The sequence below is a fragment of the Pristiophorus japonicus genome, chromosome 2, assembly GCF_044704955.1.
Source record: "Pristiophorus japonicus isolate sPriJap1 chromosome 2, sPriJap1.hap1, whole genome shotgun sequence".
Lineage (NCBI taxonomy): Eukaryota > Metazoa > Chordata > Chondrichthyes > Pristiophoridae > Pristiophorus > Pristiophorus japonicus.
The window spans coordinates 138,296,314-138,322,342 of NC_091978.1; the positions used below are offsets into that span (position 1 = coordinate 138,296,314).

Sequence of the window (26,029 nt, forward strand, 5' to 3'; positions counted from 1 at the left end):
AATGGCCTGCTCCTGCACCTATTTTCTATGTTTCTATGTTTCTATGACTGTTACAAATCAAATTATATAAACAGATAAGTGCATGTAAATCAATGTAATACTTACTCTTGCGGATCCCACAAGGTCGTTACATCGTTTGCGGCATTGGTTGCCCTCACGCACCTTGTTGGTCGCCGACGAGACCACCTCTGCTATCTCGGTCCATATCCTCTGGTAGGCCTTTGGGGTGGGCTTTCCACGCCCTCCCTGTGTCAAATCATCCCAGTGTGACTCGACCTCCTGCAGGAGGGAGGCATTTGCCTCGACCGAGATCCTCCTAGCTCTTTTGCGGCCTCCAATGTGCAACTCTCCAACCTCACTGCTCTCTCCAGCATCAGTCCCCACAGCATGCTGTGATGCCTCCTCCTCTCCCTCCATTATAGGGGAAATTCGGTCAAATATGTGGCAGGTAACAGCTATTTTTGTTTGCCTACTTGCTGTGAAGCTCTAAAGTCTCCCTCCTTCCGCCCAAAGCAGCCACACCACACCCAGCCATGCCTTCAGTGCCTCTGAGCTCCCTCTCTGTCTCCTCTTCTGCACATGTCAAGGTGACCCTTGACCTCCAGAATCGCGGGAATCGAGTGTTGCCATGCCGTTGCTAAGGACGTGCACACTTTACGGAAGAAGGTGAAAAAAATTTAATTCTACCGCCCATTTTATATCGCTCACGGTAACGCCCATTTTCAAAAATGTAATCTAGTTTTTTGAGAATGGGCGAGAAGCCGGCGATCTGAAAACCCTTTTTTACTGCCCATGCCGGAAATAACGCCCATTTTTGGGCAATAACCTCAAAAGTGGAGGTTCTAGCCCTTACAGTTTTAGTACTTGATTTCTGCAGATTTCATGGAGATGCCAATTTGCTGCATTGAATTTTTTTTTATTCATGGGATGTGGGCATTTTGGGCAAGGCCAGCATTTATTGCCCATCCCAAATTGTCCTGAGAAGAAGCATTGGCTTCATTCAGTGGAAAAGGGAAAGGTCAATCCCACAGAACTGAATTGCAGAGTAGAAATGATTGAGGAAGACGGTGTGTTGAGTTATATCAAATACTGAAGAGAGGAGAGGTGAGAGGCAACCAAAGAAATTCAGAGAGGAAAGATAAGTGAATGGGATTTAGTGCAGGGCAGGATGCAGATAACATTTTGGAAAATTTGGAGCTTGTGTAAGGTAGAGCTCGGGAGGCCTGACTGATGGAGAAATTGAATCTGAATTGGAGGGAACAAAAGCATAAATAAGGTTTTCAGCTGGGGTGGGAATGAGGCTAGACTGGAGACAGGTGATGTGGTCGAGGGGGGGGGCGGTGGAAGTAAGTGGTCTTGACGATAGCTGAAATATGGGGTTTGCAGCTCATATTGGGATCAAACAGAACACTGAGGTTGCACACAATATAGTTCAGCCTTTGTGAGCAGCCAAGAGAGAGATGCAGTTGAAGGCAACAGTATGGACATTTTTGACAGGAGCTAAATAGGATGGCCTTGGTCTTCCCACTGTTCTTGCTCATCCACAATTTGATGTGGATCCACACAAGCAATCTGACAATAAAAAAGAGGTTGTCGAAGGTGGCGGTGAAGTGGTAAAGCGAGAAACATAGAAACATAGAAAATAGGTGCAGGAGTAGGCCATTCGGCCCTTCGAGTCTGCACCACCATTCAATAGGATCAGGGCTGATCATTCCCTCAGTACCCCTTTCCTGCTTTCTCTCCAGACCCCTTGATCCCTTTAGCCGTAAGGGCCATATCGAATTCCCTCTTGAATATATCCAATGAACTGGCATCAACAAATCTCTGCGGCAGGGAATTCCACAGGTTAACAACTCTCTGAGTGAAGAAGTTTCTCCTCCTCTTGGTCCTAAATGGCTTACCCCCTTATCCTTAGACTGTGTCGCCTGGTTCTGGACTTCCCCAACATCGGGAACATTCTTCCTGCATCTAACCTGTCCAGTCCCATCAGAATTTTATATGTTTCTATGAGATCCCCTCTCATCCTTCTAAACTCCAGTGAATACAGGCCCAGTCGATGCAGTCTCTCCTCATATGTCAGTTCTGCCATCCCGGGAATCAGTCTGGTGAACCTTCGCTGCACTCCCTCAATAGCAAGAACGTCCTTCCTCAGATTAGGAGACCAAAACTGAACACAATATTCCAGGTGAGGCCTCACTAAGGCCCTGTACAACTGCAGTAAGACCACCCTGCTCCGATACTCAAATCCCCTTGCTATGAAGGCCAACATACCATTTGCCTGCTTCACTGCCTGCTGTACCTGCATGCCAACTTTCAATGACTGATGTACCATGACACCTAGGTCTCGTTGCACCTCCTCTTTTCCTAATCTGCTGCCATTCAGAAAATATTCTGCCTTCATGTTTTTCCACCAAAGTGGATAACCTCACATTTATCCACATTATACTGCATCTGCTATGCATTTGTCCACTCATCTGTCCAAGTCACCCTGGAGCCTCTTAGCGTCCTCCTCACAGCTCACACTGCCACCCAGCTTAATGTCATCTGCAAACTTGGAGATATTATACTCAATTCCTTCATCTAAATCATTAATGTATATTGTAAATAGCTGAAGTCCCAGCACTGAGCCCCGCGGCACCCCATTAGTCACTGCCTGCCATTCTGAAAAGGACCTGTTTATCCCTACTCTCTGCTTCCTGTCTGCCAACAGTTCTCTATCCACGTCAGTACATTACCCCCAATACAATGTGATTTAATTTTGCACACCAATCACTTGTGTGGGACCTTGTCAGCACACACGTGCACACAGTCAACAAGCTCCCCGCTGGAGTGGAACTAAACTACAGAACCAGTGGTAACCTGTTCAACCTTTGCCATCTCCAAGCCGGATCCAAGACCACCCCAACCTCTGTCGTCGAGCTACAGTACACGGACGATGCCTGCGTCTGCGCACACATGGAGGCTGAACTCCAGGACAGAGTTGAAGTATTTACTGAGGCATACGAAAGCATGGGGCTTACGACGCTAAACATCAGTAAGACAAAGGTCCTCCACCAGCCTGTCCTAGCTACACAGCACTGCCCCCCAATCATCAAGATCCACGGCACGGCCCTGGACAACGTGGACCACTTCCCTTATCTCGGGAGCCTACTATCAACAAGAACAGGCATTGACGACGAGATCCAACACCGCCTCCAGTGCTCCACTGCAGCCTTCGCCCAACTGATGAAAAGAGTTTGAAGACCAGGCCCTCAAAACTGTCACCAAGCTCATAGAAACATAGAAACATAGAAAATAGGTGCAGGAGTCGGCCATTCGGCCAATCGAGCCTGCACCGCCATTCAATAAGATCATGGCTGCTCATTTACCTCAGTACCCCTTTCCTGCTTTCTCTCCACACCCTTTTATCCCGTTAGCCGTAAGTGCCATATCTAACTGCCTCTTGAATATATCCAACGAACTGGCATCAACAACTCTCAGCGGTAGAGAATTCCACAGTTAACAACTCTCTGAGTGAAGACGTTTCTCCTCATCTAAATGGCTTACCCCTTATCCTAAGACTGTGTCCCCTGGTTCTGGACTTCCCCAACATCAGGAACATTCTCCCTGCATCTAACCTGTCCAGTCCTGTCAGAATTTTATATGTTTCTATGAGATCCCCTCTCATCCTTCTAAACTCCAGTGAATACAGGCCCAGTTGATCCAGTCTCTCCTCATATGTCAGTTCTGCCATCCCGGGAATCAGTCTGGTGAACCTTCGCTGCACTCCCTCAATAGCAAGAACGTCCTTCCTCAGATTAGGAGACCAAAGCTGATCACAATATTCCAGGTGAGGCCTCACCAAGGCCATGTACAACTGCAGTAAAACCTCCCTGCTCCTATACTCAAATCCCCTAGCTATAAAGGCCAACATGCCCATTTGCCTTCTTCACTGCCTGCTGTACCTGCATGCCAACTTTCAATGACTGATGTACCATGACACCTAGGTCTCGTTGCACCTCTCCTTTTCCTAATCTGCCGCCATTCAGATAATATTCTGGCTTCGTGTTTTTGCCACCAAAGTGGATAACCTCACATTTATCCACATTATACTGCATCTGCCATGCATTTTCCCACTCACCTAACCTATCCAAGTCACCCTGCAGCCTCTTAGCATCCTCCTCACAGCTCACACCCCACCCAGCTTAGTGTTATCAACAAACTTGGAGATATTACACTCAATTCCTTCATCTAAATCATTGATCTATATTGTAAATAGCTGGGGTCCCAGCACTGAGTCCTGCGGCACCCCACTAGTCACTGCCTGCCATTCTGAAAAGGACCCGTTTATCCCGACTCTGCTTCCTGTCTGCCAACCAGTTCTCTATCCACGTCAATACATTACCTCCAATACCATGTGCTTTAATTTTGCACACCAATCTCTTGTGTGGGACCTTGTCAAGAATCTTTTGAAAGTCCAAATACACCACATCCACTGGTTCTCCCTTGTCCACTCTACTAGTTACATCCTCAAAAAATTCTAGAAGATTTGTCAAGCATGATTTCCCTCTCATAAATCCATGCTGACTTGGACTGATCCTGTCACTGCTTTCCAAATGTGCTGCGATTTCATCTTTAATAATTGATTCCAATATTTTCCCCACTACTGATGTCAGGCTAACCGGTCTATAATTATCCGTTTTCTCTCCCCTTCTTTTTTTAAAAAGTGATGTTACATTAGCTACCCTTCCGTCCATCGGAACTGATCCAGAGTCGATAGACTGTTGGAAAATGATCACCAATGCATTCATTATTTCTAGGGCCATTTTCTTAAGTACTCTGGGATGCAGACTTATCGGCCTTCAATCCCATCAATTTCCCTAACACAATTTCCCGACTAATAAGGATTTCCTTCAGTTCCTCCTTCTCACTAGACCCTCGGTTCCCTAGTATTTCCTGAAGGTTATTTTTTCTTCCTTCATGAAGACCGAACCAAAGTATTTGTTCAACTGGTCTGCCATTTCTTTGTTCCCCATTATAAATTCACTTGATTCTGACTGCAAACGACCTACCTTTGTCTTCACTCATCTTTTTCTCTTCACATATCTATAGAAGCTTTTGCAGTCAGTTTTTATGTTCCCAGCAAGCTTCCTCTCGTACTCTATTTTCCCCCTCCTAATTAAATGCTTTGTCCTCCTCTGCTGAATTCTAAATTTCTCCCAGTCCTCAGGTTTGCTGCTTTTTCTGGCCAATTTATATGCCTCTTCCTTGGATTTAACACTATCCTTAATTTCTGTTGTTAGCCACGGTTAAGCCATCTTCCCCGTTTTATTTTTACTCCAGACAGGGATGTACAATTGTTGAAGTTCATCCATGTGATCTTTAAATGTTTGCCATTGCCTCTCCACCGTCAAACCGTTAAATATCATTTGCCAGTCTATTCTAGCCAATTCATGTCTCATACCATCGAAGTTACCTTTCTTTAAGTTCAGGACCCTAGTTTCTGAATTAACTGTGTCACTCTCCATCTTAATAAAGAATTCTACCATATTATGGTCACTCTTCCCCAAGGGAAGATTGCTAATTAGTCCTTTCTCATTACACATCACCTAGTCTAGGATGGCCAGTCCTCTAGTTGGTTCCTCGACATATTGGTCTAGAAAATCATCGCTAATACACTCCAGGAAATCCTCCTCCGCCGCATTGCTAACAGTTTGGTTAGCCCAATCTATATGTAGATTAAAGTCGCCCATGATAACTGCTGTACCTTTATTGCACACATCCCTAATTTCTTGTTTGATGCTGTCCCCAACCTCACTACTACTGTTTGATGGTCTGTACACAACTCCCACTAGCATTTTCTGCCCTTTGATGTTCCGCAGCTCTACCCATACAGATTCCACATCATCCAAGCTAATGTCCTTCCTTACTATTGCTTTCATTTCCTACATGGTTTACAGGGCTGAAGTAATACCTGCCCTCCTGTATGGCTCAGAAACATGGACCATGTACAGTAGACACCTCAAGTCGCTGGAGAAATACCACCAACGATGTCTGCGCAAGATGCTGCAAATCCCCTGGGAAGACAGACGCACCAACATTAGTGTCCTCGACCAGGCCAACATCCCCAGCATTGAAGCACTAACCACACTTGATCAGCCTAACTGGGCAGGTCACATAGTTCGCATGCCTGACACGAGACTCCTAAAGCAAGCGCTCTCCTCGGAACTCCTTCACGGCAAACGAGCCGGAGTCTCTGGCCAAAGACCGCCCTAAGTGGAGGAAGTGCAACCGGCAGGGCACTGAGCTCCTCGAGTATTGTCGCCGAGAGTATGCAGAAATCAAGCGCAGGCAGTGGAAAGAGCATGCGCCAAACCAATCCCACCCACCCCTTCCCTCAACGACTATCTATCCCACCTGTGACAGGGTCTGTGGTTCTCGTATTGGACTGTTCAGCCACCTAAGAACTCATATTACGAGTGGAAGCAAGTCTTCCTCGATTCCGAGGGACTGCCTATAATGATGATGATGATGATGCAAGCTGACCCTGTGCCTGCAAATAATGTTGCTGAGAGGGAATGTGTCAACAGGGAAAAGGAGGGATTCAAGGCTGGAACCTTAGGATACTGCGAAGGTGGAGGAAAAACTATTGCTAGATATGTGCTGACTAGATGGAGAGACATAAAAATGGAACCAAGTGTGGACAGTAAGACGGAAAGGCATTGGAGGAGGATGAAATGGTTAACTGTGTTGAACATTGCGGAGAGGAGGATAAATGCATTCAGAAATAATGAGATTGACCAGTTTTGGTGATGTTGGAAAGTAGAAGACCAAGGGCAGGAGTTTTGTTTTTTTGGATTTCAAGGCGTTAATTCCGGCGGAACATCAAATTTTACGTCTGAAAATAGTTTGCGTTTTCGTCTGGAAGTTTCGAAAGAAAAATCATCTGGAGGAGCATTGGCGTTAAGTCAGTATTGCACGACTGACCTTGTGCGCCTGAGCCGAGAACTTTTGGTGTTAAAGGAGGCGGCCACTTTGTGCATGCGCATTGAATTTTTTTTTTTTCGGTCGCAAATGCTGATGCAGGGCGTGGCAGCTTCCTGTACACATGCGCATAAAACCCACCTACTTCAGCCACTTCTGCTGAGATGGAGGATCAGGAGGGAAGGAAGCATGCCAGGTGCTTCAGCCATGAGGCAAGTGAAGCTTTAGTCCACACAGTGGAGAGGAGGAGGGTCTCACTCCATCTTGCTGGGGGAGCCAGACCACTCTCTCCTGTGTTTAAGAGAATATGGAGGGAAATAGCGCAGGAGATGTCTGCTGCAGACAACTCTGCCCAGGACTGGCACATAGTGATGCAAAAAGTTCAACCACCTTACGAGGCTCATCTGGGTGAGTACCATTTGCATCTATGTATGCTTCCATGACTTTTAACATTTATCTCACAGACTTATCATCATAGGCAGTCCCTCGGAGTCGAGGATGACTTGTTTCCACACTAAAAATGAGTTCTCAGGTGACTGAAGCATCCAATGCGGGACCTACAGTCTCTGTCACAGGTGGGGCAGACGGTGGTTGAAGGAATGGGAGGTTGGGGTACCTGGGTTCCCACACGCTCCTTCCGCAGTAGACGCTTGCTCTCGGCAAAAAGACTCAAAGTGCTCAGCGCCCTCCCAGATGCTTTCCTCCATGTTGGGCGGTCTTGGGCCAGGGCTTCCCAGGTGTCGATGAGGATATTGCACTTTTTCAAGGAGGCTTTGAGGGTGCCCTTGAAATATTTCCTCTGCCCACCTGGGGCTTGCTTGGCATGTCGGAGCTCCGAGTAGAGCGTTTGTTTTGGGAGTCTCATGTCAAGTATGCGGACGATATGGCCTCTCCAGTGGAGCTGATCGAGCGTGGTCAATGCTTCGATGCTGGGATGTTGGCCTGAGCGAGAACATTGATGTTGGTGCACCTATTCTGCCAATAGATTTGCAAGATTTTGCAAAGGCAACATTGGTGGTACTTCTCCAGTGTTTTGAGGTGCCTGCTGTACATAGTCCATGTCTCTGAGCCATGTAGGAGGGCGGGTATCACCACTGCTCTGTAGACCATGAGTTTGCTGCAGGGTTTGAGGTCCTGGTCTTCAACCACCTCTTCCTCAGGAGACCGAAGTTTGCACTGGCACATTGAAGGCAATGTTGGATCGCATCGTCGATGTCTGCCCTTGTTGACAGTAGGCTCCCGAGGTATGGAAAATGGTCCACTTTGTCCAAGGCCTCATTATGGATTTTGATAATGGGGGGCAGTGCTGTGTGATGAGGACAGGTTGGTAGAGGACCTTTGTCTTACAGATGTTTATTATAAGGCCCATGTTCTCGTACAGCTCGGTGAAGGTGTTGACAATAGCTTGCAATTCGGCCTTTGAGTGTGCGCAGATGCAAGCATCATCTGCATAACTGCAATTCGATGATGGAGGATGAGACAACCTTGGATCTGGCCTGGAGGTGGCAGAGGTTGAACAGATTCCCGTTTGTCCTGTAATTTAGCTGCATTCCAGCGGGGAGCTTGCTGAGGATAAGATGGAACATTGCAGCAAGAATAGCGAGAAGAGTGTTGGTGCAATGACGCAGCCTTGCTTGACCTCGGTTCGAACGTGGAACAGGTCTGTGATGGATCCGTTGGTCAGGATAAGGGCTTGCATGTCATCGTGGAGCAGGCAGAGGATGGTGACAAACTTTTGAGGGTAGCCGAATCTGAGGAGGACGCTCCATAATCCCTCACAGTTGACAGTGTCGTAGGCTTTTGTGAGGTCAAAGAAGGCCATGTACAGCAGTTGGTGCTGTGCCCTGCATTTCTCATACCTGCCACGCATTGAAGATCATGTCCATTGTGCCCCTTAATGGGCGGAATCTGCATTGCGACTCTGGGAGGAGCTCTTCAGGAACAGGGAGAAGGCAATTGAGGAGGATTCTTGTGATGACGTTCCCGGTGGTCGACAGCATGGTGATTCCTCTGTAGTTACTGCAGTTGGACTTGTCGCCTTTCTTGAAGATGGTCACGATTACAACACCTCTGAGACCTCCTGGCATGATCTCCTCTTTCCAGATAAGTGAGATGAGTTCATGGAGCCACGCCAGTAGTGCTTCTCTGCCATGTTTTAGTGCTTCTGCGGAGATTCCATCTGCCCTTGATTCCTTGTTGTTCGTCAGTTGTCGGATGGCCTTTTCAACCTTGTGCCAGGCTGGGGTTGTGCTGAGATGGTGGCGGGTAGCATGCTGTGGGATGGAGTCGAGAACACCCACATCGAAGACAGAGGGCTAGAACCTCGACTTTTTTTGCATGCTTAATACCCACTTAACGTTTATTTTACCGCTGAAATGACGTATAACGCCCATATATCGCCCATTTAGCCACAAATGGAAACTGACAGGCATTTTTCGGAAACTTATCGGCGAGCGTTACTTTCCCCATGTGCTTAATGGCGGGAAAAAATATTACCGCCCGCCCATTTTTTGGGGGCGGAATCATCAGAATGGGCAAAATTAACGCCCATAATATCGGCCAGCGTTATTTCTGCATGGAATTAATGCCGAGATTCAATAATACCGCCCGCCCGTTTTTTTTGTCATAAGAGCACATTTGGTGAAACTAACGCCCAGGAGATCGCCCACCATCACTTTCACCACCTCGCACACATCACCCACAATATCGCTCGCCCAAAAATACGCCCAGAAAAAGTGGAACTGTTTTGAACTAAAGCTAGCGGTGTGGCTGCTTTTTTTTAAATCGCAGGTCGCTTCATTCAAAGGCTGCTGTGCTTCAACCTCGGCGGAGTTCGGATGTATTCTGCCGGTCATTGGAGTTTATGTGAACATCTCGACAAACATCTTGACCATACTGTGACCAATTGGAATTGAATAGGTGTCTTCTTCGGGACATTTCTTGTTTGTGACCAATCGGTGGAAAACAGAGAGCTACTGCAATGGAGCCTGTCCTTTCTCACCTTCTCTTGGTAACCAATTACATGCAGCAGACTCGAGATCACCGAAGGTACGCTCCACTGCATTATGTGCCCAATGTAAGACGTGACAGACTGATGAGGAGGACCAGAAGTTACACCCCCCGCAAGTACAAGGAGAAGCACTCTTATCTTAACTTACCCGACATCACCTGCCTTCGGAGACTGCGTTTCCACAAAGAGGTTATCACTGAGGTATGCCAGCTGATAAGGGCAGATCTGCAGCTTGCCAGCACCATCAGTACTGCACTGTCCGTCGAGGTCAAAGTCACCGCAGCCCTGTCGTTCTATGCCTCGGGTTCTTTTCAGGCCACAGCTGGAGACATTTGCAGACTGTCTCACATGCCACACATCGCTGCATTAAACAGGTCACTGAAGCCCTGTACTCACGCAGGAGGGATTTAATCAGCTTCCCTATAACCAGGAAGGCACAGAGTGAGAGGGCTCTAGGATTCTCCAGAATTGCAAACTTCCCCAATCCTTCCTCTAAGAATAAGGGGTAAGCCATTTTGGACCGAGATGAGGAGAAACTTCTTCACCCAGAGAGTGGTGAACATGTAGAATTCTCTACCACAGAAAGTTGTTGAGGCCAATTCACTAAGTATATTCAAAAAGGAGTTAGATGTAGTCCTTACTACTCGGAGGATCAAGGGGTATGGCGAGAAAGCAGGAATTGTGTATTGAAGTTGCATGTTCAACCATGAACTCATTGAATCGCGGTGCAGGCTCGAAGGGCCGAATGGCCTACTCCTGCACCTATTTTCTATGTTTCTATGTTTCTATGTGCAGGGAGCAATAGACTGTATGGACATCGTGATGCGGGCACATTTTCAGGATGCTGAGGCTTTCAGGAACCGCAAGGGATTCCATTCTCTGAATGTCCAACTGGTTGTCAACCACCAGCAAATTATAATGGCAGTGAATGCTAAATTTCCGGGCAGCATCCATGATGCTCACATCCTGCATAAGAGCACTGTATTTGTCTTGTTTAACAATCAGCCACAAGGTCAATGCTGGATGCTTGGTGACAAAGGATATAGCCTCGCCACCTGGCTGATGACCCCACTGCATGACACCCACACCGAAGTCGAAAGGCGATACAACGAAAGCCACAGAGCAATTCGCAATATCGTGGAGAAAACCATGAGTCTGACAGTCCACCTCACCAGAGAGAGGAAGAGGACGAGGAGACGGACGCTGACATCGGCCCAGACAATCAGGCAGATGCTGAGGCCATGCCCCCGCCGCCCTGTAGACTGCATGAAAGGGCCCGTGGTGGCATGATAGCTGCAAAAGCCTTACATCAGGAGCTCATCAATGATCGCTTTGCCTGAAAGAACGTTGGTGTTATTTACAAGGCTGACATACTGCTGGGTGTGCAGGTCATACATTAATGGTGGGCACCATCTTGGTGACAGTTAAAGTTTAAATTGATTGAAACTAAGTGTAATTATACCCTTTGATAAGGAATCACCAGCATGTAACAGTGCAGCTATCTGAGCGAATGCACTACAAGGTTTTGTTCAATAAAAAACATTTAAACCGAACATTAGTCTGAAATCATCAGTATTTCTGTACAAACCAACCCTTCCCCCCAACCCAACCCCCCCCCCCCAATCCCCCCCTCGCTTCTCCTCCCCACCTCTACCCTTTCCCCTTCCCCTCCTAACTCCAAGCTGCCTGGCCGAGGAACTCCTCAGGCGATGCTTCATTGCAGGGGGGAGGTGATGACCGAAACGCTGCTTGGACGGATACGGGAGAGGACGGTTCCGAGGTGGGAATGTGCTCCGAGCCAGAAGCAAAATCTTCCTCCTGGCTTTCGTGTGGTTGGCAATGGGGGTGCAGCACCTTGGGGTGCAGTGCTGTGCTCCGGGACCACTGGGAGCCCTCTGCCACCAGTGTTCCTGGCTATCACCTCCAGGGCCTCCTCCATCCCTTCCATGTTATATCTTATTTGTTGGACAAAAACTCGGTGCCAACTATGTTCTTGGTGCTTAGTAGGCTTTTTGAGGTTCTAGCCCAGAGTCTCGGTTAAGGAGATCCTCGAAGTGCGGGCACTGATTGCCTCTCTGTCCTTGATGAGCACCTCTCCGTTCTTGGCCAACAGTGGGTTAGGGTCTTGGGTGATTGGGCCGTAGGTCAACTTGATTGCGCACGTTGTGATTGTCGGCTAGCTGCTGGATTTCTTGTGCTTTTCTCACCCTATCCCCATATCCCTTGATTCCCTTAGTCCTCAAAAATATATCGATCTCCGTCTTGAATATACTCAACGACTGTGCATTCACAGGCCTCTAGAATAGAAAATTCCAAAGATTCACAACTCTCTGAGTGAAGAAATCTCTCATTGTTAAATGGCTGACCCCTTATGTGGAGACGATGACCCTTAGATCTAGATTCTCCAGCCAGGGGAACCAGCCTCTCAGTATCTACCTTTTAAAAATGTTATATGTTTGAATGAGATCACCTCTCATTCTCCTAAATACCAGAGAATATAAGCACATTCTACTTAATATCTCCTCACAGGACAGCATTTTTATCCCAAAAATCAATCTAGTGAACCTACATTAAAAAAAAGGAAAGACTTGCATTTATATAGCACCTTTCATGACCTCAGGATGTTCTAAAGCGCTTTACAGCCAATGAAATACTTTTGAAGTGCAGACAATTTGCGCACAGCAAGCTCCCACAAACAGCAATGTGATAATGATCAGATAATCTGTTTTAGTGATGTTGATTGAGGGATAAATATTGGCCAGGACACCAGGGATAACTCCCCTGCTCTTCTTTGAAATAGTGTCCTGGTATCTTTAATATCCATCTGAGAGAGCAGATGGGGCCTCGGTTTAATGTCTGATATGACATTCCCTCAGTACTGCACTAGAGTATCAGCCTAGATTTTTTTGCTCAAGCCGATGGAATGGAACTTGAACCCACGTTGCACCACCTCTAAGGCAAATATATCCTTCTTTAGGTAAGGAGTCCAAACCTGTACACGGTACTCCAGGTCTGATCTCACCAAAGCCCTATATAAGTGCAGCAAGAGTTCCTTGCTCTTACACTCCAACCCGCTTGCAATAAAGGCTAACATAACAGTTGCCTTCCTAATGGCTTTGTGATTTGTGTACAAGGACACCCAAAAACCCCATGCATACCAACATTTACAAGTTTTTCACTTTTAAAAAAAAATATTATGCTTTTCTATTCTTCCTACCAAAATGGATAAATTCACAATTCCCCACATTATACTCCATCTGCCAGCTTCTTGCCCACTCTCATGTCTTCCTCGCAGCTTACTTTCCCACCTACATAAGAACATAAGAATATAAGAAATAGGAGCAGGAGCAGGAGTAGGCCATTTGGCCCCTCGAGCCTGCTCCGCCATTCAATAAGATCATGGCTGACCTGATCATGGATTCAGCGCCACTTCCCGACCCGCTCTCCATAACTCTTTATTCCCTTATCGCTCAAAAGTCTGTCCATCTCCGCCTTAATTATATTCAATGACCCAGGGCCCAAAATTCAGTACCGCTGGAAAGCTGGTGCTCCCACCCCACCTTTTTGTGGCCATTAGCGCCGAAATTTTTGAGTGGCTGGACCACCCCATATTCAGCTCTAAATGTGAACAAATGGGTTCCAGCGCTAATGAACCCATCCAAAGTGGATTTTTCAGTGGTGTGGCTGTCTTAATTTGAGTGTTATCACCACTGAGAAATTCAGCATGCAGGTAACGGTTTCTAATGAGCCAGCTGTCCCCTGGCCTTTTTAAAGGCTAAGGTTTGCAGCAATGCCCTGAGTGGGAAGGAGTTTGGAAGGATGGCTGGTGTAAGAGGTGCAAGGAGAGCCAACAGGTTCACTGATATGGAGTTGGAGACACTGATGGATGGTGTGGAGGACAGAAGAAGATTACTGTTTCCTGATGTGGGGAGACCTGGCAGACAGGCAGTACATAATGCATGGAGGGAGATTGCAGGGGAGGTGTCAGGCACCCCTATATATGTGAGGATGCACCCACCCAGCAAGGTGCTGGCCAGTCTGCACCCAGCCCTTCTAAGGTGGCGGAGGGTCGACGCCTCCTAGCTTTGGGGCGATGGGGATCCTCCTGCGCCTCCTCCTCCTGCACCTCCTCCTCCTGCACCTCCTTCTCCTCAGGTGGTACTGCTGGCTCGACCTCCAGCGGCTGTTCCCTCATCATGGCCTGGTTATGCAGCATGCAGCAGACCACGACAATTATGGAGACCCGTTGAGGAGAGTACTGCAAGGTGCCATCAGAGCAGTCTAGGCACCGGAATCTCTGCTTAAGGACGCCTATGCACTGCTCAATGATGCACCTGATGGCACAATGAGCATCATTGTATGCATGCTCTGGCGCTGTCCTGAGGTTCCGCAGAGGAGTGAGCAGCCAAGTGGACAGAGGATATCCCTTGTCCCCAAACAGCCAACCGCAATCCTCATTCGGGCCAGTGACGACAGCGGGCACACTGGTCTGGCGCAAAATGAACAAATCATGGCTGCTGCCTCCCTTGCCCGCTGCCTGTCTGCATGGTGCTGAACAGCGACGCCATCTCCTGCGTGCTGCCCTGCTTCTGACCAGGTGACGCCCTCCCAACACTCCTCCCATCCTCAGGGTGAACACTGCCAAGCAGGTCTCTGCAGCCCACAGGATTCCACTAAAGAGTCAGACCTGAAAGTTGTACAAAAGTATGTGCAAACCTCTGAGCAGCACTCAGCAGGTTGAATTGAGCCAAAACAATTAATAAAACTATTAAAAGATAAATACAGGGGCTGCTGAAATCTAAAACAAAAATACTAAAATTAATAAAATGATTTCCCTACCAAAGGGCCCCAATCGCGGCAACACTCCAGCAGTGTCCCGTTCGAGCACCGACTCGAGTAACTCGCGGGGGCATTGCTGGGAAAAGGCTTACGTTTTTGCAGCTGAAAATCTCGGTCCTTGCCGCTTTTCAGCGTCCCGCATGCTGCAGAGTTGTCCGCTGGAAAGTCTCCTTTACAGCGGCTTCACCGTGCCATTTCCGGCAGGAGTGCACACCACTCAAATCCCCCCCCCCGAGCTGAATATGGCTCGGGGAGGGAAAATCATCCGACTGCGCGGCCAATCGGTTTTATCGGTCACCCACCCAAACTCTGCGGTGCCGTCCCTTCGGGGACGGTGAATTTCGGTCCCCCAGCCTCCACAGCTCTCTGGGGCAGAGAATTCCATAGTTTTACAACCCTCTGAGAGAAGAAATTTCTCCTCATCTCAGTTTTCAATGGGTGGCCCCTTATTCTGAGACTATGCCCCCTCGTTTTAGTTTCCCCTATGAGTGGAAATCTCTTCTCTGCATCCACCTTGTCGAGCCCCCTCATTATTTTATAAGTTTCAATAAGATCACTTCTCATTCTTCTAAACTCCAATGTGTATTGGCCCAACCTACTCAACCTATCCTCATAAGATAAACTCCTCAATTCCAGAATCAATCTAGTGAACCTTCTCTGAACAGCATCCAATGCAAGTATATCCTTCCTTAAATACGGAGACCAAAACTGAACGCAGTACTCCAGGTGTGGCCTCGCCAATGCCCTGTACAGTTGTAGCAGGACTTCTCTGCTTTTATACTCTATCCCCAGATAAAGGCCAACATTCCATTTGCCTTCCTGATTACTTGCTGTACCTGTATACTAACTCTTTATGTTTCATGCACAAGGACCCCAGGTCCCTCTGTACTGCAGCACTTTGCAATTTTTCTCCATTTAAATTATAATTTCCTTTTCTATTATTTCTGCCAAAGTGGATATCCTCACATTTTCCCACATTATGCTCCAGCTACCAAATTTTTGCCCACTCACTTAATCTGTCTATATCCCTTTGCAGATTTTTTGTATCCTCCTCACAATTTGCTTTCCCTCGCTTTGTATCGTCAGCAAGTTTGGATACATTACACTTGATCTCCTCATCTAAGCAATTAATATAGATTGTAAATAGCTGAAGCCCCAGCACAGATCCTTGCAACACCCCACTAGTTACAATCTGCCAACCCGACAATTACTGGTCTCTGTTTTCTATCTGTTAACCAATCCTCAATCCTAGCTCATCTATTACCCTCAAACCTATGAGCCCTAATTCTGTGTAACAACTCTTGTGTGGCACCTTATCGAATGCCTTTTGAAAATTGATTTTGATTTGTACCCACAGCTGTCTGGCTGCTGGCACAACTCAGTTATTGCTTTGTGAGTGTTGCCAAGCAGTCAGAGTGAAGTCGGCCCACATGAAGCTGCGGAAGGGGAGGTGTGGATATCAGCAGACACAGGGCCAATGGGATGAATACCTAGAAAACATGGAAAACTAACAAACAGTTTCATAAAAGTTGATGAGCAGCTTCAAAAAGCGAGAAAAGCCCCCAAAAAGCTGATAACTCAAAAAATAACATACAACTGAAAAACAACCCTGAATAAAAGCCACTGCTTCAAAGCGACTGAATAAATTACATTTATTTTAATTACATTGGTTTTCAGAATTTTTAATTCATGTTTTGTGATCACATTCTGCAAATTCAGTTTGTTTTTCTGTAAAAACTGAAATCTAAGGGCTTAAAGTATGACATAAGAAAAGAAGTAGATACAATAGGAGTGCATTGGGACAAGAACATGTCATGACTTAAACTGCAGATATACCCAATATTCCATCTTTACAAGGCTATTGGCAGGGGAGGGGGCAAGGCCAGGGATGGAGACCCCAGTCCAGGAGTTGCTGTATTGCTGGCCTGGTGAGACATCGATAAACTGGTACACTGAGTGGAAGCAAGCTGCTGGTCCATGCAATGGTGGAAATGGTGCTCTCTTGGGGGGACCAAGCCTGGAATGCAGTTATTCAGTGATAGGATGTATCCAATATGGGAAGTAATTTGTAATCCTAGAGTTCCACATCAGGTTCCTTTTTATCAGCCTTGGCCAATGGGCTTGCTGCCCCATGATCCTCTTTCTCTTCCCGCTGCATGCTCACTTCTCTTTGGATGGTGAAATCATGCAGAATACAGTAGGCAGCAATCATTTTGGAGACTTTGGATGGACTGCAGAGAATAGCAGTCGAAACAAAGGAATCATTGCCTCAGAATCGCTATGACGCACTCAACAATAAATCAGGTTGTTCCATGAAGTTTCTAATTGGGATGATAAGCTGCATTTCCAGACTGCCTTCTCCCCAGACCAAGTAGGGCTCATTTGTGCCCTTCTGAGGGTTGTTGTAACTCATCTCTCTCCCCTTTACTAGCCTCCAGCATTATGCCAGATTCCTACTGGACTGGGGAAGTAGGATCTCCCAGCTGAGGGAATCCTCACCCCTAGATCTACCCCTTGGTGCCACTAGCCTTACAAAGAGCTGGCAGAGGTTACACTCCCTTACAAGGCTAGTCGGAAACTTTCAGAGTCAACGGTAACCTAGCATATTGTGGTCCCTCCCTTTTTCCTGTATGTCTCGCTGGAGCTGCGACAAGAGTCCAAAGAAACTCATGAGGAAATTTGGGGCCCTGATGTTCCATTGGATAATTTAACTTGGTGGCAATGGTGAATTAAGATACAAAACAGCAACAAATCACCTTCTTATATTTGGATAGTAAATATGAATAATATGAATAATGTAGAGAATTGTACATAAAGTGGGTAATTTTAACTCCTTAAAACTGATGGGTTTGGTTCGGGTGGGAAGTTAAAATGGTAAAAATCTGAAACAGGAACCCAACCCACCTTGAACCTGCCCACTTCCAGTTTTAACATAAGCGGACGAGGAGTGGGCAACCAACCCATTCTCAGGAGGTGAGTTGGTCGTTGAAACCTTTTAAGGAGGTTGTGAGCCTTCATTTTTACAGGGTTTCTATTTTTAACCTATGTTGGCTAGGTTTCCCGTGCCTCAGGAAACCTGACAGGTAAAACGAGGTGAGAAGGGCTGGATCCATCAGGTAAGTGCCTTCACAGGAGTGCTTGTGGGCCAGGAGGAGTAGAACTGTTTCCTCCACACCCAATAAGCTACCCTGTAAACCACCACTCTGCACACCTCCACCATCTCCCTCACAAACCCTCACATTTCCCCCTGACCCTTGCACGATCACCGACCCCACCATCTCTTCCAAACCGTGAGCGCTAACCCCAATCTTCTCCAACTATCCCCGCAATCCCCAACTCTCCCCCCGACCCCCATCTCTTGCTCCTGCAATCACCAACCCCCAATCTCCAACCCTTTTGCGATCTTCCTCGACTCCTCCAACCATGCTCTATCCAGCGGCCACCCCCTCCCGCGATTTCTACTCCCAACAACCACAAAACGTATCTGATCCTTAACTGCGGCCTTCTTGCAGAGTGTTCCCTGCCCGATAGGGAGTCAAGCCTGTCAATCAGGCTGGCTTCTGGGTGGAGAATCTGTTTTAAAAAAACACGCAAGCCATGGAATTAAAACTCCATGGCATTTGGGAAAACCAACCATAATTCCTCACCCTGCTCCAAAACACTTTCACAGTCAATATTGGGGCCAATATGTTGTATTTACGGGGGGAAAAGGAAACTTTAAATTCTTAGTCAATAATTGAACCTTCTTGTTAATTATTATAGCTCTGTAATATGATTAAGTGCACATTGACATTATTTGATCTCTTCAACTCAATTAGTCTGGAATACTCAGTTTATTTACAGAGTTATTCAAACATGTCTGCCAGAATATCATTAGGTTTAGATTTACAGTAGTTATGGAAAAGAACAGGATAAATCAAATGTGAAAATACTCAACTGGAGGATGGCTAATTTCAGTAAATTGAAAATCTAGCTGGATTGGAATCAAAGATTGGCAGGTAAAAGAATAAATGAGCAATGAGAAGCCTTTAAAAAGGAGATCGTTCGGGTATAGACTGAGCACATTTCCACAAAGAGGAAAGAAAGAGCATCCACAGCTAGAGCTCCCTGGATGATTAAAGCAATAGAGATTAAAATGAAGCAAAAAAGGAAGCTTATGATAATTCAATATAGAACCAAGCTGAACACCAAAATTACAGGAGAGAACTAAAAAAGGAAATAAAAGTGGTAGAGTGTATGAGAATAGATTGGGCGGTAACATAAAACAGAACACAAAAGTATTTTATAAGCATATAAATAGTAAAAGGGTTGTCAAAGGAAGGGTGGGGCTATTTAAGGATCAAAAAGGAGATCTTTTTGTGGCGGCAGAGGGCATGACTGAGCTATTAAATGAGTATTTTGCATCTGTCTTCACTAAAGGAGAGGATGCTGCCAATGTAGCAGTAAAGAAGGAAGTAGTAGAGAAATTGGATAGGATGAAAATAGATAAAGTACTTAAAAGATTGGCAGTGGTCAAAGTAGAAAAGACACCCAGTCTGGAAAGGATGCAGCCGAGGTTGCTGAGGGAAGTAAGGGTGGAAATTGTGGAGATCCTGGCCACAATCTTGCAATCCTACTTAGATATGGGAGTGGTATCAGAGGAATGGAGGATTGCAAATGTTACATGTTCAAAAAAGGGGAGAGGGATAAACCCGGTGATTACAGGCCAGTCACCCTAACATTGTGGGGACATTTTTAGAGACAATAATCTGGGACAAAGTTAATTGGCACTTAGAAAAATATGGGTTAATAAATAAAAGCCAGCACGGATTTGTTAAAGGCAAATCTTGTTTGACTAACTTGATTGAGTTCTTTGATGAATTAATGGAAAGAGTTGATGAAGATAGTGCAGTTTCAAAAGCCGTTTGATAAAGTACCACATAATAGACTTGTTAGCAAAATTGAAGCCCAGGGGATTAAAGGGGCAGTGACTGTGTGGATACAAAATTGGCTAAGAGACAGACAGCAGAGAGTAATAGTAAATGGTTGTTTTTCAGAGTGGAGGGAAATGTGCAGTAGTGTCCCCCAGGGCTCGATGTAGGAACCACTGCTCATTTTGATACATGTTAATGACCTGGACTTGCGTATACAGGACATCATTTCAAAGTTTGCAGATGACACAAAACTCAGAAATAGAGCGAACAATGAGGCAGATAATAATAGACTTCAGGTGGACACAGACTGGTGAACTGAGCAGACAGATGAGATTCAACGCAGAGAAGTGTGAAGTGATTCATTTTTGTAGGAAAAATGAGGAGAGGCAATATAAACTAATTGGTATAATTTTAATGGGGATGCAGGAATAGAGAGACCTGGGGTGTACGTACACATGTCTTTGAAGGTGGCAGGATGTTGAAAAGTTTGTTAAGAAGGCATAAGGGATCCTTGTCTTTACGCATAGAGATCCAGTTCTAAAAATTCCCCGGTGTAGCACCAAATTGGGGTTGTGGTCACTGGTACTGCAGGTGCATGATTCTATCCCAGATATCCCAGACAGAAAGAGGCTGTCTAGGTTGCATCCTTCCTTCTGCTTCCACCTCTTCTGCTTCCTCTTCTCTCTGCGAGCAGCTTATCCCCTTTGCTGCCTCTGCTTCATCTCCATGTGCCCCCCAGGACTGTGAGCAGTCCTCTTAGAGGCAAAATGCTGCGAATGCTCGAAATCTGAAATAAAAGCAGAGAATGCTGGAAATTATCAGCAGGTCAGGCAGCATCTCAACCTGAGATGATAACTCTGTTTCTCTCGCCACGGATACTGCCTGACCTGCTGAGTATTTCCAGCATTTTCTGTCTTCTCAGAGGCAAAGCCTTGCAAGCACTGCACTCCTTGCCCATTTTAACAACTTTTTAAATGTCCACTTAGTCCAAAAGCTGAAATCCAAACTTACCTGAAAATGTGTATGTCCCTTTAAGAAGCGCTGACAGCATCTCTACATGGCTACTTCTGTGAGTATTCAGGACATGGCAATATGGAGTGTAAGAACCTCCAAAATAACTGTCATGGCGTCAAATCAGATGTTGCATGCCAATTGACATCATGATCTGCTTATTTAAATTTGAGAGGCCACGTTGTCAATGGCAGCGCTATGGCCCTCGCCAAAATGGTGGCCACTGTGTCCCGCTCCAGAAACGGACGGAAGCGACACGCCCGCCATTTTTTCAACAAAACCGGCCTTAACAGCTGGCGCTATACCAGGGAATTTCTAGGCCTATGATTCTATATACATGCCCAACTACAATTTCCACTTCAGATCAATCAGACTCATTTTATCCATGGGGACTAGTACTAATACAAATAACTTTTTGAAACAGTCTACCTTTAATTGAGCTGGACTAAATCAGCAATGATTTGAAGCCAGTGCTTATTAACACCACTACAAAGTAAGCATTTAATAAGATGGGGTTCCTCTTTAATCAGGACCCTCATGGACAACTCTAACAGCGACAGGCCAGAACGCCGCACCACCATAGTTGCCCGGGAACTTAGACGCTTTAACATCGATATCGCCGCCCTAAGCGAGACCTGGCGAGCAGGGAAGGCCAGCTCAAGGAACAAGGTGGAGGTTACACCTTTTTCTGGAAAGGAAAACCAGAGGAAGAACGCTGCCTTCACAGAGTTGGCTTCGCCGTCAAAAATAAGCTGGCCAACCGCCTCAAAGACTCCCCCTGCGGGATTAACGAACGCCTCATGACTTTTCGCCTTGCCCTATCCCGGAACCAATGCACCACAGTCATCAGTGCATACGCCCCAACACTCGATGCAACGGATGAGACTAAAGAGGGTTTTTATTCCAACCTCGAGACATCCCTGTCCCGCGTCCCTACGGGCAACAAATTGATCCTCCTAGGTGACTTCAATGCCAGGGTCGGCAAAGACACAGCCCTCTGGAGAGGTGTGATTGGCAGAGAGGGGGTCGGGAAAGCCAACACCAGCGGTACCCTACTTCTGATAAAATGTCTAGAACATGAACTTCTCATCACCAACACCGTGTTCCGCCAGAGGGACAAATACAAGGCATCGTGGCAACACCCTCGCTCCAAACACTGGCACCTGCTTGACTATGTCATCGTCCGAGCCAGGGATCACAAGGATGTGCGCATCACCCGCGCCATGACAGGAGCTGATGACTGCTGGACGGACCACCGCCTAATCCGATCCATCATCGACATTAACATAGCCCTAAAACAGAGGGGACAGCAGAAGCAGTGCTGCAAAAAAAATTAATGCCGGGACACTTAAAGACACAGCTAAGAGAGCCCTATACAGCCAGTGCCTCACAGCTAACCTGGCATGCCTTGATGACCCTGAGATGCTGAATGCCCACCAGGCCTCCATAACCAGTGCCTGTGAAGAGATACTTGATCACTCAACCAGAAAACATCAGGATTGGTTTGATGAAAATGATCAGGAGATCGCAAGCGCATAGCATTTCTGAGCCTCAAGCAACAACCCAAGTCGGGAGCAGCAAAGCAACATTACAGACGGCTCAAGGCTGAGGTCCAACAAAAAACCCGGGACCTAAAGAACAGGTGCTGAATGGAGAAAGTGTTATGTTCAGAATAACTCCACAAGACTGTATCGTATGCTCAAACTGTTGTGACCTTGGTCTCTTTAATGTGACTCCAGAGTGAGGAAGCAGCATGGTAGATTACCTTTTATACCTACTTGCCCAGGGTGCACAGGTGACCCTTGGGTCTCCCACAGGTGTGCCCCCTGGTGGCAAGACTTACATATTGGTGAGGTTTACATACATACATCACAGAATGCACAGGAGATACAACAAGTGGCCGACAGCCACGATATGCGAGGATTCTTCAACACAGTCAAGGCAACCTATGGTCCAAACTCCCAAGGCCCCACCCCACTGCTGGCCAAGAATGGGGAAACACTCATCAAGGACACCGAGGCTGTCAGGGCCCGCTGGAAGGAGCACCTTGAAGATCTCCTCTACCTTTTACTCGCGTGTTCTCAACTCCATCCCGCAGCATGCGACCCGCCACCACCTCAGTGAAACCCTAACGTTGCATGAGGAAGGAAAAGCCACAAAACAGCTCAAGAATAACAAGGCTACGGGAGCAGATGGAATCCCTGCTGAGGCGCTAAAGTATGGCGGAGAGGCGCTGTTGGCGCGGATACATGAGCTCATCTCTCTCATCTGGAAGGAGGAGAGTATGCCGGGAGATCTCAGAGATGCAGTGATCGTGACCATCTTTAAAAAAGGGGACAAGTCCGACTGCAACAACTACAGGGGAATCTCCCTGCTGTCAGCCACTGGGAAAGTCGTCGCTTAGAGTTCTCCTCTACCGTCTTCTCCCTGTGGCCGAGGAGCTCCTCCCGGAGTCACAGTGTGGGTTTCGTCCCCTACGGGGCACAATGGACATGATCTTTGCAGCGTGACAGCTGCAGGAAAAATGCAGAGAGCAGCGCCTTTTTCAATCTTACAAAGGCCTTTGACACTGTCAACCGCAAGGGTCTATGGAGCGTCCTCCTCCGTTTCGGATGCCCCCTAAAGTCTGTCAACATCCTTCGCCTGCTCCATGATGACATGCAGGCCGTGATCCTTACTAATGGATCCATTACAGACCCAATCCACATCCGGACCAGGGTCAAATAGGGCTGGGTCATCGCTCCAACACACTTCTCAATCTTCCTCGCTGCCAAGCTCCACCTCGCAGTCAACAAGCTCCCCACTGGAGTGGAACTAAACTACAGAACCAGTGGGAAGCTGTTTAACCTACGCCACCTCCAGGCCAGGTCCAAGATCACACCAACCTCTGTCATTGAGCTACAATACGCGGACGACGCCTCCGTCTGCACACATTCTGATGCTGAACTCCAGGATATAGTCGATGAGACATATGAAAGCATGGGCCTTAAGCTAAACATCCATAAGACAAAGGTCCTCCACCAGCCTGTCCTCGCCGCACAGCACTGCCCCCCAGTCATCAAGATCCTCAGTGTGGCCCTCAACAACGTGGACCATTTTCCATACCTATGGAGTCTCTTATCAACAAAAGCAGACATTGAAGTGGAGATTCAACATCGCCTCCAATACGCCAGTGCAGCCTTCGGCCACCTGAGGAAAAGAGTTTTCGAAGACCAGGCCCTCAAATCTACCACCAAGCTCATGGTCTACAGGGCTGTAGTAATACCTGCCCTCCTTTTATGGCTCAGAGGCATGGACGATGTACAGAAGACATGTACAGAAGATGATGTGGAATCTATATGGGTAGAGCTGCAGAACACCAAAGGGCAAAAGATGTTAGTGGGAGTTGTGGACAGACCTCCAAACAGTAGTAGTGATGTTGGGGGGGGGCATCAAACAGCAAATTAGGGGTGTATGCAATAAAGGTGCAGCAGTTATCATGGGTGACTTTAATATGCATATAGATTGGGCTAACCAAACTGGAAGCAATACGGTGGAGGAGGATTTCCTGGAGTGCATAAGGGATGGTTTTCTAGACCAATATGTCGAGGACCCAACTAGGGGGGAGGCCATCTTAGACTGGGTGTTGTGTAATGAGAGAGGATTAATTAGCAATCTTGTTGTGCGAGGCCCTTTGGGGAAGAGTGACCATAATATGGTGGAATTCTACATTAGGATGGAGAATGAAATAGTTAATTCAGAGACCATGGTCCAGAACTTAAAGAAGGGTAACTTTGAAGGTATGCGGCATGAATTGGCTAGGAAAGATTGGCGAATGATACTTAAGGGGTTGACAGTGGATGGGCAATGGCAGACATTTAGAGACCGCATGGATGAACTACAACAATTGTACATCCCTGTCTGGCGTAAAAATAAAAAAGAGAAGGTGGCTCAACCGTGGCTATCAAGGGAAATCAGGGATAGAATTAAAGCCAAGGAAGTGGCATACAAATTGGCCAGAAATAGCAGTGAACCCGGGGACTGGGAGAAATTTAGAACTCAGCAGAGGAGGACAAAGGGTTTGATTAGGGCAGGGAAAATAGAGTACGAGAGGAAGCTTGCAGGGAACATTAAGACGGATTGCAAAAGCTTCTATAGATATGTAAAGAGAAAAAGGTTAGTAAAGACAAACGTAGGTCCCTTGCAGTCAGAATCAGGGGAAGTCATAACGGGGAACAAAGAAATGGCAGACCAATTGAACAAGTACTTTGGTTCGGTATTCATTAAGGAGGACAAAAACAACCTTCCAGATATAAAAGGGGTCAGAGAGTCTAGTAAGAAGGAGGAACTGAGGGAAATCCTTATTAGTCGGGAAATTGTGTTGGGGAAATTGATGGGATTGAAGGCCGATAAATCCCCAGGGCCTGATGGTCTGCATCCCAGAGTACTTAAGGAGGTGGCCTTGGAAATAGCGGATGCATTGACAGTCATTTTCCAACATTCCATAGACTCTGGATCAGTTCCTATGGAGTGGAGGGTAGCCAATGTAACCCCACTTTTTAAAAAAGGAGGGAGAGAGAAAACAGGGGATTGTAGACCTGTCAGCCTGACATCGGTAGTGGGTAAAATGATGGAATCAACTATTAAGGATGTCATAGCAGCACATTTGGAAAGAGGTGACATGATAGGTCCAAGTCAGCATGGATTTGTGAAAGTGAAATCATGCTTGACAAATCTTCTGGAATTTTTTGAGGTTCTTTCCAGTAGAGTGGACATGGGGGAACCAGTTGATGTGGTGTATTTGGACTTTCAGAAGGCTTTCGACAAGGTCCCACACAAAGAGATTAATGTGCAAAGTTAAAGCACATGGGATTGGAGGTAGTGTGCTGACGCGGACTGAGAACTGGTTGGCATACAGGAAGCAAAGAGTAGGAGTAAATGGGCCCTTTTCAGATTGGCAGGCAGTGACTAGTGGGTGGGTTAGCGCAAGTTTCTGTGCTGGGGCCTCAGCTGTTTATATTATACTTTAATGATTTAGACGAGGGGATTAGATGTAGTATCTCTAAATTTGCGGATGACACTAAGTTGGGTGGCAGTGTGAGCTGCGAGGAGAATGTTATGAGGCTGCAGAGTGACTTGGATAGGTTAGGTGAGTGGGCAAATGCATGGCAGATGAAGTATAATGTGGATAAATGTGAGGTTATCCACTTTGGTGGTAAAAACACAGAGACAGACTATTATCTGAATGGTGACAGATTAGGAAAAGGGGAGGTGCAATGAGACCTGGGTGTCATGGTACATCAGTCATTGAAGG

At 46.8% G+C, this 26,029-nt stretch overlaps 1 pseudogene; it reads right to left on the minus strand.

The window, feature by feature from the left end:
- LOC139228957 (forkhead box protein F1-like) overlaps positions 1 to 14,954 on the minus strand; it is a 28,851-nt pseudogene extending 13,897 nt beyond the window's left edge.
- Between the last annotated feature and the right edge of the window lie 11,075 nt (positions 14,955 to 26,029).